Here is a 12,115-nt window from a genome sequence, read left to right on the forward strand (position 1 = left end):
GCACTTATGGAGTTTCTTTTACTACGTGGAGTTGAAGGGTAAAAATCTAGGCTTTTTAAAAGACCAGCATAATTTACACACATGCTATAAATGAAAACCAGATGTAATACATGCTCATTTCGGTTTAGACTATTCCTACAACCCAGAGGAAGTGAACTAAAAGCCTGTGACAATAACCTACATGTGGGGTAACTCAAGTCCAAATCAGGTTTTTGTGTCTTTGTTGTTGTTGTTGTTGTTGTTGTTGTTTTTCTGTGAGAGGAAAGAGGGAGGGCCAGGCAGGATAAATATTTCTCAGGAAGACTCAAAAGGGCTTTGTGTCAGATTAGAGGTATGGGATGAAGGAGCACGATGAGACAAGTCCTGTTTCAAGGTGGTCATCTCCCTGTTGAGTCCCTCTTCTCTTTATAGCTTGGGCCAATCAGTCCCTCTGCAGGCTCTGTCCTATTAGGGAATTTAAGAAGCCATGGTTCAGTGGCTCAGCCTGCCCTCCAGGCCCACTTGTACCTTTCATCCTGCTCCTGGTGGCTAAAACCATGGCGTTTTTTTCCAGGAACAGTGACATCGTGGAAAGAACACTGAATTTGGAACCATGTGGACCTAATACCTTTAAAACAAGTAACCACTAAACATAATCAAAGAAACTATCTCTATAGTTGAGCATTCTAGGCCACTGAAAGGGAATGGCCTCCAGAGACTGGCTTCCTCCTAGAACCTTAAAGTCCATTAGACCAGAAGTACTGTCATTCTGGGATAGCTGGGTGATGGGGAATTATTTCAGCTTAATGACAACAAAATATGTCATTTGAGTTGCAGTGGGAAGAACTGTGCTCCAAGAGTAAAGATATCCAGATCCTGGTCATGGTTTTACTGTGTAATTTAAGTTCCTTCCCCTCTCTGTGTCTCCCATTAAATGGAACAGGCCTGCATGATCTTTGAGATGCTTCCATCTCTGACACGCTAGAATATAATGCTAGAGGTTATCATGATGTGATATCTGTACAGGATTTGCTAGTGGCATCTTTATATCTAAGACAAGATACATTTGTTCCCCTTGATACTTAGGTAAATATCCAGAAGTGATAAGTCAAGCGTATTCCAGGAAAAGGAAACTGAGTTGTGTTTCAGTAGTACTATTGGTACAATCTCAATTCTGGTTGCTGTTAATATTGGGATAAGGGTGTATCAGTGATATTTTATGAATATAGGACATGTCATATGGATATCAATGAATAGGATCTCAAAGATCATATACTTCAAATTCTAAGAAGACCCAAACATGAACCTTGGTGCCAAAGAATTCACCTCCTCCTGAGATGCTTCATTCCATTTTCATATTGCTCAAATCATTAGGAAACTGTTCATCAGGTTGAACTCAAATCTTGATTTCACATAACTATCAGTCCTAGCTTTGCTCTCTGGGGCTACAAACTATACCCGTGTTCTTTCTGGCCAAGATTACAAACTGCTGAAATGTTGGGCAATGTCTTGTCGGCTCTTCATCAACATTTAAAAACATCGCAATTAGTTTCCAATGTTAAAACATCATGAGATTCTGGCTTCTCTTGAAAGATCAAAAAAATCTGTATCATTTCCTCCCCAATATGATTTTTCTCTTTTTTATTAACAATTCAGTTTTGTTTCAGTCCCTATCCTCTCTGCTTCAGCCCACGTGCTTTGGGAGAGATTGATCCCAGCCCTGGTCTATAACATGGCGTGCAAACTAGTCCTACTTCATCAGCATAGTCCCACCTCTTGTCACCTTTGTTGATTCAGAAGCTGGCACTGTCTTAGACTGGGGTCCCTGGGAACAGAATCCAAGATGGAGAATTAGCACACACAGGTTTATTGAGGAGAGTTCTCAGGACAGACACCTGTGGGGACATGAAGAGAACAGAGTGGGCGTGAGAAGCTGACCAGCTAACTGCAGTGTAGTTACAACCAAGGCCTCAGCTGATCCCACCAGGAACTTGAGAATGGGGATGGCCTTTCAGAATTGTCCCAAATTGAAGTACAGGAGCCAGGCATTTGTATTCCTACATCAACCAGTTGCTGGCCTCAGGCTGCACCCGGGAAGAGGTAAAACTTTGTAAAACCTTGGGGGAAGTGGCTTTTTGAGACCTGAGACTGACTGCCAGAATATTCCTAGCAGCTATGCCTGCCCTGAAGAGGGGAACTGAGGAGACCTCCCCAGTATCCACTACAGGCACATGACCCAATCTAGACCAACAGAGGTTTGTTAAGGAGGCTTCCAGAAATGACTTTCACCTGTCTGGATATGGGTGAGGAGCTTGTGGACTGTTGGCAGCCAACTCACATGGAAGTCAGCATTGATGACATTGGTGTTCGGCTGAATCAAACCAACCTGGAAGCTTGAGTCACCCTGGACTTCTGGTGGAAGCTTCATTGTTAAGATAGTTTTGGGGCTGTGTTTTGATTACTTACAAATTAACATACTTTGATCCATACTGTCAGCCTGGAGCTGGATTCCTGGCAGTAACCTGATAAGTAGGAGCTGCCTCCCTTTCAGATGGGCCACTTGGCTTCCAGTTGACTGGTGCACACCTGGTTTTTAGGGGTGGCATTGGACAGCTAAACCCTAATCTTCTAATACTAGGAACTCAATATATAATGTCTAAAGTGGGAAAACCAAGGTAAAGCAACAGAAACATGTTTATAAACATGGAGGTAAAAATCAGAAGCTGAGTTGGCGGTAGTTGCCTCTGGGAAGATCTATCAGGGTGATGTGGGATAAAGAGATACAGCTGGTTTTTGTGGGAAGCCTTGTGCTCTTTGGTTTGAGACTCTGAGTATCCCCTGTAGAGCATGCATGCTCTGGGGCATCTTGTGCTGCTCTGTGGCTCTCCCATCTCTTAGTTCTCCTGCCTTCCCCTGGCCTTTCTCCTGGGTAGGGGGTTTCCTTAGTGCTGGTTGAATAATTGTCTTAAGCTACCATCTCTCTCGGTTAACTTATTCACTCTCTCCGCTTCTGGGAGACCTCTTTTCCTGCTCCTGATCTCCCCGCTTCAGCTCCAGGACCATGTTTCTTCCACAGGACCGCCTGGGAGCACCCCTGCCCTATCTCTAACTTGCACAGGGAGATACCCAAGGTCCCTCCCAGCTCTAACACTCTGTGAAGTCTAAAAACTATATACAAACATTGAACAAGTCATAAGAATAGAACTCTTTTATTTACCTAATGTTCTTAGCCAGTTTTTCTTTTGCCAGAATAGGCATTTATTGAGCACCAACCATGTGCCAAGCTATAATGTGGTTTGACTGTCACGCAACTTTGCTGTTTTAACATCTTGTGCCCCAAAGTTTTTGTTTCCTCAGGTGAACCATCTATAAAATGTATGTATATAAAGTTATAAGGATTAAATGAGTCAATGTTTGTAAAGCCCTTTTAAAAATACTTAAGGGGCACCTGGGTGGCTCAGTCAGTTGAGCATCTGACTCTGGATTTCCACTCAGGTCATGATCTCACAGTTTGTGGGTTCAAGCCCTGCATCAGACTCTGTGCAGAGCCTGCTTAGGATTCTCTCTCTCTCCCTCTCTCTCTGCTTCTCCCCTGTTTGCACATGTGCTCTCTCTCTCTCTCTCTCAAAATAAATGAATATAAAAACTTTAAGTACTTAATATAAAGTTATTAATTGGTACCACATTTGGAGAGCTGTGTGTGTGTGTCTGTGTGTGTCTGTGTGTGTACTGGGATTTTGGGGTAATGAGAAATACTCCCGCTCTTAAGAGTCACCTTTTAGGAGAGACAGATACATTAACAAAAAAAAAAAAAAAAAAAAAAAAGATTTATTGTGAGTAACTGTGATACAATTCCTTGCATCAGGAATATGATATAAGGAATATCACCAAAGTACTATAAGAACCCAGACTGGGGGAAAGGGGCCAATTCTTCCTGGGGTAGGGTTGGGGCTGGAGGCCCAGGAACATTTCACCAAGGGAGTGTCATTTTTAGATGGGCTTCAAAGAATAAGTAGTAGCTTTCCAGGCTGACAGAAAGGATAAGGCAAAAGGATAAAGCATTAGGCAAAGTCCAAAGAAATGGTTTTAAATAGCCTCGCTTGTCCAGGAAATAAGAAAAATGTTTCCTAACTATAAGAATTATAGCTATTGAAAGGCCCTCACAAACAGGAGAACTTCTATGACTAGAAAACCCTCAAGAAGCTTAAAAATTCTGCATAGGAAGAATTTCTTATGCGGGACAATCTGCAAACTTTCTCCCTCTCTCGTTTTTTTGTTTTTTTTTTAATGTTGTAAAATTCATGTAAAACTCACCATTTTAACTATTTAAAAAAAATGTATGTTTATTTATTTTTGAGAAAGAGAGAGAAAGAGACACAGAGTGTGAGCAGGGGAGGGGCAGAGAAAGAGGGAGACACAGAATCTGAAGCAGGCTCCAGGCTCTGAGCTGTCAGCACAGAGCCCAACACGGGTCTCCAACCCATGAACTGTGAGATCATGACCTGAGCCGAAGTCAGATGTCTAACCGACTGAGCCACCCAGGCACTCCCCGTTTTAACTATTTTAAAGTATACAATTCTGTGACATTTCGGAAATTCACAACCACCACTACCTAGTTCCAGAACAGTTTCCTCACCCCAAAAGGAAACTCTGTACCCATCAAGCAATCGCTCTCCCTTCTGGCCTCCCCTGATCTCTGGCAATGGCTTATCTGTGTTCTGTCTCTATAGATTTGCCTGTTTGGGACATTTCATATAAGTTGAATCATACAGTATGTAGTTGTTCAATACTGTGAGAAAGACAAATAACACCTTAATATTATTATACAAACAATTTGGTCTTATGGACCTCCTGAAAGAGCAGCAGGATCCCTGAGAGGTCTGCAGATGAGACGTTGAGAACTGCTAGTCTAGGTCATGCAAGGCACAGGGTACCAGGTCCCCAGTACAGCTTCTAACCTAGCACAAGGTGATTATCATGGCCCCATGTCCAACCTGAGGCCCGCCCTCTCCCAGCTCCTCATCACCCTTGTAAACCCTGCCAGCCGTTTTCTGCAGAGTTGAGATTAGCAATATAGCAATGGGTTCACATCTAAACTGCTCAAACGAACCAAGCAACCAAATGGGGACACATTTTTATTAGTAATAAGTCAAACTGGTGCAGCCACTCTGGAAAACAGTATGGAGGCTTCCTCAAAAAATTAAAAATAGAACTGCTCTACAACCCAGCAATTGCACTACTAGGTATTTATCCAAAGGATACAGGTATGCTGTTTTGAAGGGACACATGCATCCCAATGTTTATAGCAGCGCTATCACCAATAGCCAAAGTATGGAAAGAGCCCAAAAGTCCATCGATGGATGAATGGATAAAAAAGATGTGGTGGGGCGCCTGGGTGGCTCAGTCAGTTGAGCATCCCACTCTGGCTCAGGTCATGATCTTGCAGTCCGTGGGCTCTGTCGGGCTCTGTGCCAACAGCTCGGAGCCTGGAGCCTGTTTCAGATTCTGTGTCTCCCTCTCTCTCTGACCCTCCCCCGTTCATACTCTGTCTCTCTCTGTCTCAAAAAAATAAATAAACATTGAGAAAAAATTTTAAAAAAAAGATGTGATATATATATATATATATACACATACATACATACAATGGAGTATTACTCGGCAATCAAAAAGAATGAAATCTTGCCATTTGCAACTACGTGGATGGAACTGGAGAGTATTATGCTAAGTGAAATTAGTCAGAGAAAGACAAAAATCATATGACTTCACTCATATGAGGACTTTAAGAGACAAAACAGATGAACATAAGGGAAGGGAAACAAAAATAATATAAAAACAGGGAGGGGGACAAAACAGAAGAGACTCATAAATATGGAGAACAAACTGAGGGTTACTGGAGGGGTTGTGGGAGGGGGAATGGGCTAAATGGGTAAGGGGCACTAAGGAATCTACTCCTGAAATCATTGTTGCACTACAGGCTAACTAACCTGGATGTAAATTAAAACCTGTGAGGAGAGCCGTCATGTATTTTTGAATATCAAGCAGCAGCCATGCTATAAATTGCTAGCCCCTTTCTCTTCTAATGATCACGGCTGATTTTATTCTTCAAGTATTCTCAGAGTAATTAGCATGCTTATTATACAGCATATTCAAATGTTAATGTGCATGCCGTACTGACGCTATTGTGAGACCCATTTTGCTCAGGAGCTAAAATTATGTTGCCATTCTGCTTGGTGCTAGAGGTTCTGTGCTTGAAACCTGTTTTCCACATGCAAGGAGCCAAGGTTATTTAATTAGAATGCTGAGCTAGAATGAGAAGAATCTGACACTTAATATAGAACCTGCAAGCTAAACGGGGTCAGCAAGTATAGGGCCTACACATTTGAATGAGCCATCCATCACGATAGAGACAATCCATATTTGAGCAGACTGGCTTTGGGGCATGTTTAACATTGTTCCTCCAGGGTCTCTACCAGACTCTGCCTCTGTAGATTAAACTGCCAAAAATCACAGTTCAATTGGAAATATTTTCCTCCCACTGAGCTGAAGTCCGCTTGAATTTTCACTCATTTGTTTTTTGCTCTGCCTTCTGGAGCCCCTTAAAGCATGTCTGCTCTCTGTTCTGTTACTGCCCTGCAGAGACTGAGGACAGTGACCCTGTCCCTATGGTCTGCTCTCCTAAGGCTCAGTTGTTCCAGTTCATATATGATAGGTTTCCTGTCCCTTGACCACTGTGGCTAGTTTATCAATGTCCCTCCCCTTCCCCCACCTTTTTAAAAGTGCGAGCTCAAAACCTGAAACAATGATCCAGGTGTGGTCTGATCGGTATGGAAATGAGCAGATCTCTCTTGGATAAGAACTTGCTTGTTGGATAGGATTCTATAGTACTTTCCCAGAGTATATACCTTTCTAGGTATCCAACACTGATCAATGATCAAAAAAACCACGAAGCTTTCTAAACTGTGCATTGGTACATAGGTAATTAGCCATTTAGACCCAAACACAGGATCTGGAATTTGTCAGCATTACATTTCGTCTTGTTAAATTTGGCCAAATGCTTTGGCCTATCAAGAGCCTTTTTTTGTACTCTGAATCCATCCTTTTCATCCACAAATGTAATCAATCTATTGATACTGCTATCTTTATACAAATCAAAGTTAAAAATGGCCAACAGAAAAGGCCTCAGGATGGAGCCCTTTACCTGTTACCAGAGACCTCAAATCCAAGTATTTATTCAAAGTATTTATTGTTATAACCCTCCCTCCCCACCCTCCATTTTTTCCAACTGTCCCAATCCTCTAACTCAGGTTGTCAGGGAGGGAAAACATCCAAGAATATTCCAGGTTACCAACTGGCTAAAGTGGCCGAGAAAAGAAACCAAGGAAAAGGAGTGAATAAGGCCTGTTGAAGGGCCCAATGTGGCAAGACAGGATTCTCTGAATCCTACTTTATCTAGGTATCTGTTGTGATGAGAGAGAAAATCAATAACCAGGAAACAGAACCAATGTTGGAAGCTGGACGATAGCCAATTAGTACATCAAACTGGAAGGACTAGGCAGACGAGAATAGGGACAGGGGAGGGTCACAAGGAGAATGAAGCAAAGACTGAGCATGTAAAACAGAATCTGGGCATGCCAAATGTACTCCAGAGCTGTGCTGTCCAATATGATAGCCACTAGCTAGAGTGGCTGTTTACATTTAAAGTAATACGAATTACATTAAAAAGTCAGTTCCTCAATCATATTAGTCACATATCAAGTGTTCAATAGCCACATGCAACTAGTGGTCACCCTATTGGATAGTACGGAAGAACATTTCCATCACTGCAGAAAGTTCTATTGGACAGCCCACCTTCAGAGCACTCTAGGTGCCAGACCGGGTAAGATATCATTTTAGTGCATTTGTTTTTCCTTTGCTTTCCTCCAAGACCCAGCTCAAATATCAATTCTTTTGGGAATTTGCTCCATGCTTGGTCTGTAACTGTATGTTATAGGCAGCAGAGTATTCCGAGCTGTACAGTTCTTAGTGATAATGCATGAATCCAGATAGGACTTAGCAAGGAGATCTTAGCACAGCTATTTGCCAATCCTTAACCAAAATGTGGCCTTTTTCTATTTGGGGAAGACATCCTCCTTGACAAAGCAATTGGTTTTGGGACTAAGACATATGGAGCATGAGAGAGGAAGGAAGGAAATACTGGCTCTGTCAGCCAAATCTGCTGACTCCACCTCTGCAGCTTTAAAAATCATTTGTAAAAAAGAGCTTTTGACCTCCTGTCCACAAACATTCCACAGGCCATCTTGACTGGGCAGTCAAGAAGTTGGAAGTCAAGTTGATGCAAGATATCTTGTCATCTTACCTGTGGGCCCTCACTAAAATTTCAGTCTGCCTTCTTTCTCTTTTAATTTCCTGTGCCAGAAGTTCTTAGACCTTCTCATAATAAGATCTATCAACTCTACCCCCTAAATCTCTCTAGAATCCATCCCCTCCTGCAATACTCTCAGTTAATTTATCTTCCCTCTCTTTCCCCACCCAGCCCTTACACTGCGACCTAACTGCTCTAAGAACCTTACCTGACCACGACATTCTCCTCCCTAAAATCCTTCGGTGCTTCCCATGACATCATACAGGCCTGCTGCTTGGGCCCCCACTACCTTTCTGGTTTCAAGTCTTTTCACTCCCTGGAGTGCATCACACCACACACTCCAGTCTCCCTGTTACCCAGAACCAAGCTGTCCTCCCACATCTCTGCCTTTGTACTTGCAGCTCCCGCTGTCTGAAATCCCCACCCCACCCCCTTTCCCCTGGGGAATTTCTACACACACACACACACACACACACACACACACACACACACACACCCGTGAAGGTTCCCTTTAAATCTCTTCTCTTCTGAGAAGTCAACCCAGAGCCCTCAGCCTGACTTAAGAAGTGATCCAGCAGCTATGCCCGAACACCGTCCGGGCTTTGGTCATAACACATCCTGTGTTTGACACTCATGAGTCTGTTTCTCCCACTAAACTGTGAGGTCTTAGGGGAAGGCAGCACGTCTGACTCATCTCGTATCCCACCCCCCCACCCCCCCCCCCCCCCCGTGGCAAGCACAGGACCTGACTCATAACAAACACTTACTAAATGCCTGTTAAAATGAACAACAGTCTGTGCCATTATGAGGTTCCACTGTGACTGAAAACTGAGGACTAGGAGGAACCTCTCTCTGTGTGGGTTGCTACTGCTGGGCTCATTAAGGTTCACCCATGCTGATAGAGGCCTGTGGACAGGTGGTCCTTGTCAAGAATGTGGGGAGGAGCAAGAAGATGGCTGTTCCTGCCAAAAGCCCCTGTGCATGCTGGCCCTTCCTCTGCAGGAGGCAGGCACTGCATGGGCACAAGCCCATTCCTTGTTTGTCATGAAAAAGCACAGGATCCCTTGGTGAACGCTCTTGTAGGGACCTATCTGTGGGTAACTCCATAAAAAGAATTATGGGCAAGGGTGAGGAACCCTCTCGTAGAATGGAGAGGGATGAAACACTGCTACTCTTGTACAGCATGGGGCATGTCGCTGGTGAGAGAATATAGAGGTAATAGCAACACTCTTTATGTTTTAAAAAGTACACCATACCTTATGGTTACCAAGACACTTCCACTTCTGTTTTCTTCTTTAGCCTGTTATCCATGCTGAGGGGCAGGCAGGAGAGATCTGGGGTTGTTATTTATAGATGCAGAAACTAATAGCCAGAGAGGTCACAGTTTTGAGCAAAAGCCCACAAAAATGAAGTGACTTTCCCAGGATCATGAAGTAATAATCAGAACTATAACAAATGGGGGTTACTTAAAAAGTCTCTGCTGGGTTTTCTTTAGCAAACTATTTAAAATCAGAAACATTTTCTAGTAAACTGAGTCTGTAGAGGGCACTCAGGCGTGTCTTGGGAAATGTGACCAGATGAAATTAAAGGTTTCTTCCAGCGATGAGATTCTATGAAATTTAGTGTTTACTGTGTCCCGGGTTCATATAACTCCATAAAGTACAATTACGAGCTTGCTCATAATTCCCCAAGAAACTATCCCTCCTGCCCAGCCTGGCATCCCTGTCTGACTTAAGAAGTCTCACGCCCAGTACTTATTTATTCCACCACCTGGTCATCAATCTCTTCTTTCCACTCCTTCTACTCCCTACAACATGGCAACTCTATTACTTGATCAATGGTTCACTTCCTCTGTCAGCGATAACTGGGATTTAGAGCCAGAGGCATGATTTCTATATAAGACTAGAAAGCAGAACTGTCATCATGTATTATTGAGATCTTAATTTAATTCCCATTAAAGGGGAATTAAATTGCCTGGATTAGTGAAGGTTCACTCTATTCTTTCCTCTCAGAGAGATGACTAAATCCATTTCGGTGCCATATTTGGTTGTGGGATATGGGAATGGATGTTTCCATAAGTCAGAGTAGGTGTGTGGTTTTCTAGAAAGGAAAGTCTGCCTTCACTGGATGGACCGATGAAGTTATTTAAGTTCTGTCTGACAAGATTCTCCCCAGTCTCCTTGCATGAGAATGAAGTATTGTACACCCATCTGAACTGGGTGAAAACAGAAGCTAATAGCAGTTCTGTGGAAATAGATACTCTATTTATCTTCTGATCCAAGAGTCCAGGCTCTATCCACTGCACCACACGCCGTTCAGGGTGGTAGTGGCTCCTTCGAGTTAATGTTTACTGAGAAGTGAAGTGCAGTGTCCAATTATAATGATAAAGGCCATATCAATAATAACATATAACCTCCTATTTCTGTTTTCATCATGAAGCCTAAGGCCCTTCAGATAGAAGAATTATGGGCAATTCTGGGTGTTACTGGCAGTCTTTGAGGATGGCTATTCTGTCTGGGTTTGTTTTAATTTCTCTCTTGATTACCAAGAACAATCTTGCACTCACATATAAGAATAAGATGTGCTTCCTGCCGATGGGGGCTTGGGGGATCCACTACCAAGTGCTGGGCCAGGCCTGCCATGTCTCCTGTTGCAGTGGAGTGTCAGACATTGTTATGTGACTCCCACACAGGTGTCTATCATGGCTGAGCAGGGCTGGCTTCCTTAAAATGAGATGAGTGTACTAACAATAAAGAGTGGCAATACAACACATAAAGAAGCACAAAGGAAGTCTTCATCCTCACGTTGAACTTGCCCAGGATATATGCTGATAAAATCAGATCTGAGCATATCCTGAACTCCATCTGTTAAAGGCGTTCACAGCCACTTAGGAGAATGCCAGGCAAGAAAGACCTGGCAATACATTTTCTGCCTTCCAGAGTAACTCCTTCTTTTCCTTCCCCAACCTGGCTAAAATACAACCAAAGTGATACACACACACACACACACACACACACACACACACACACACACAACACACACACACGTGTATGTGCACACACACACATACACAAAAGGCAAAACAAAAAACCCCAAACACAAAAAACCTAACATTTGTTGAGCAGATTGTGACAGAATATCAATTAGCCAAGTGTTTGGTATGCAAACATCCCCAGTGCTCATTCACCCAGAGGAGGACTTGAAGGGAGGGGAAAAGAGAGTGTCAAGAGAATGAGGGAGCCAGGCAGGCTCCGCCAGGGAAAGTGCTGGAGCCAAAGCTCTGACTTAATTGGCAGGTGAGAATGGTGCAGTTGCCATCTCTGTCCACCTAGTGGCAGCACCTCTAGCCAAAGTCACCTCTACCTCAATTGGTTCCGGTGATGACTACTGGAGGCTTACCTGTGCTAGGCCCTCTGGCAGGCACTGGAGGTGGGACCATTTGGAAGGTTGCAATTCATCACCAGTGGTCCCTTTTAGGTAGGGACTCATCTAGGTTATTCCAACTCTAAACTCCAAGTCTAGGGGATAGAATCTACTGGAAGCAGGGAGTTGAAATTTCCAAATAAATGGAACTAAAGCATCAAGTTAGCTTCTAGTATGTATTCTATGCCAGAGTAGCTAAAACTCAAGAGGATGAAGAAATAGCAAAAATAGGAGAGGCTACTGTTCAACTAGAGACACCAACAAAAGTAGCCGATACAAATAATAGTGGGTCAGTAGCAGGCCAGGGAGTGAGATGAGTCTTGCTCTCTTCCTTCGGAGTTATAAACCAGC

The 12,115-nt window shown here is 43.3% G+C and overlaps 1 long non-coding RNA gene across 1 annotated transcript in view; it reads right to left on the reverse strand.

Moving 5' to 3' along the window:
• Positions 1 to 1,675: 1,675 nt before the first annotated feature.
• LOC125150706 (uncharacterized) overlaps positions 1,676 to 12,115 on the reverse strand; it is a 36,487-nt gene continuing 26,047 nt past the window's right edge. The window contains exon 3 of the long non-coding RNA XR_007146443.1: positions 1,676 to 1,874. This is a non-coding gene — a long non-coding RNA (uncharacterized LOC125150706). The remainder of the gene's footprint in view (positions 1,875 to 12,115) is intronic.

The sequence above is a fragment of the Prionailurus viverrinus genome, chromosome D4, assembly GCF_022837055.1.
Source record: "Prionailurus viverrinus isolate Anna chromosome D4, UM_Priviv_1.0, whole genome shotgun sequence".
Classification (NCBI taxonomy): Eukaryota; Metazoa; Chordata; class Mammalia; order Carnivora; family Felidae; genus Prionailurus; species Prionailurus viverrinus.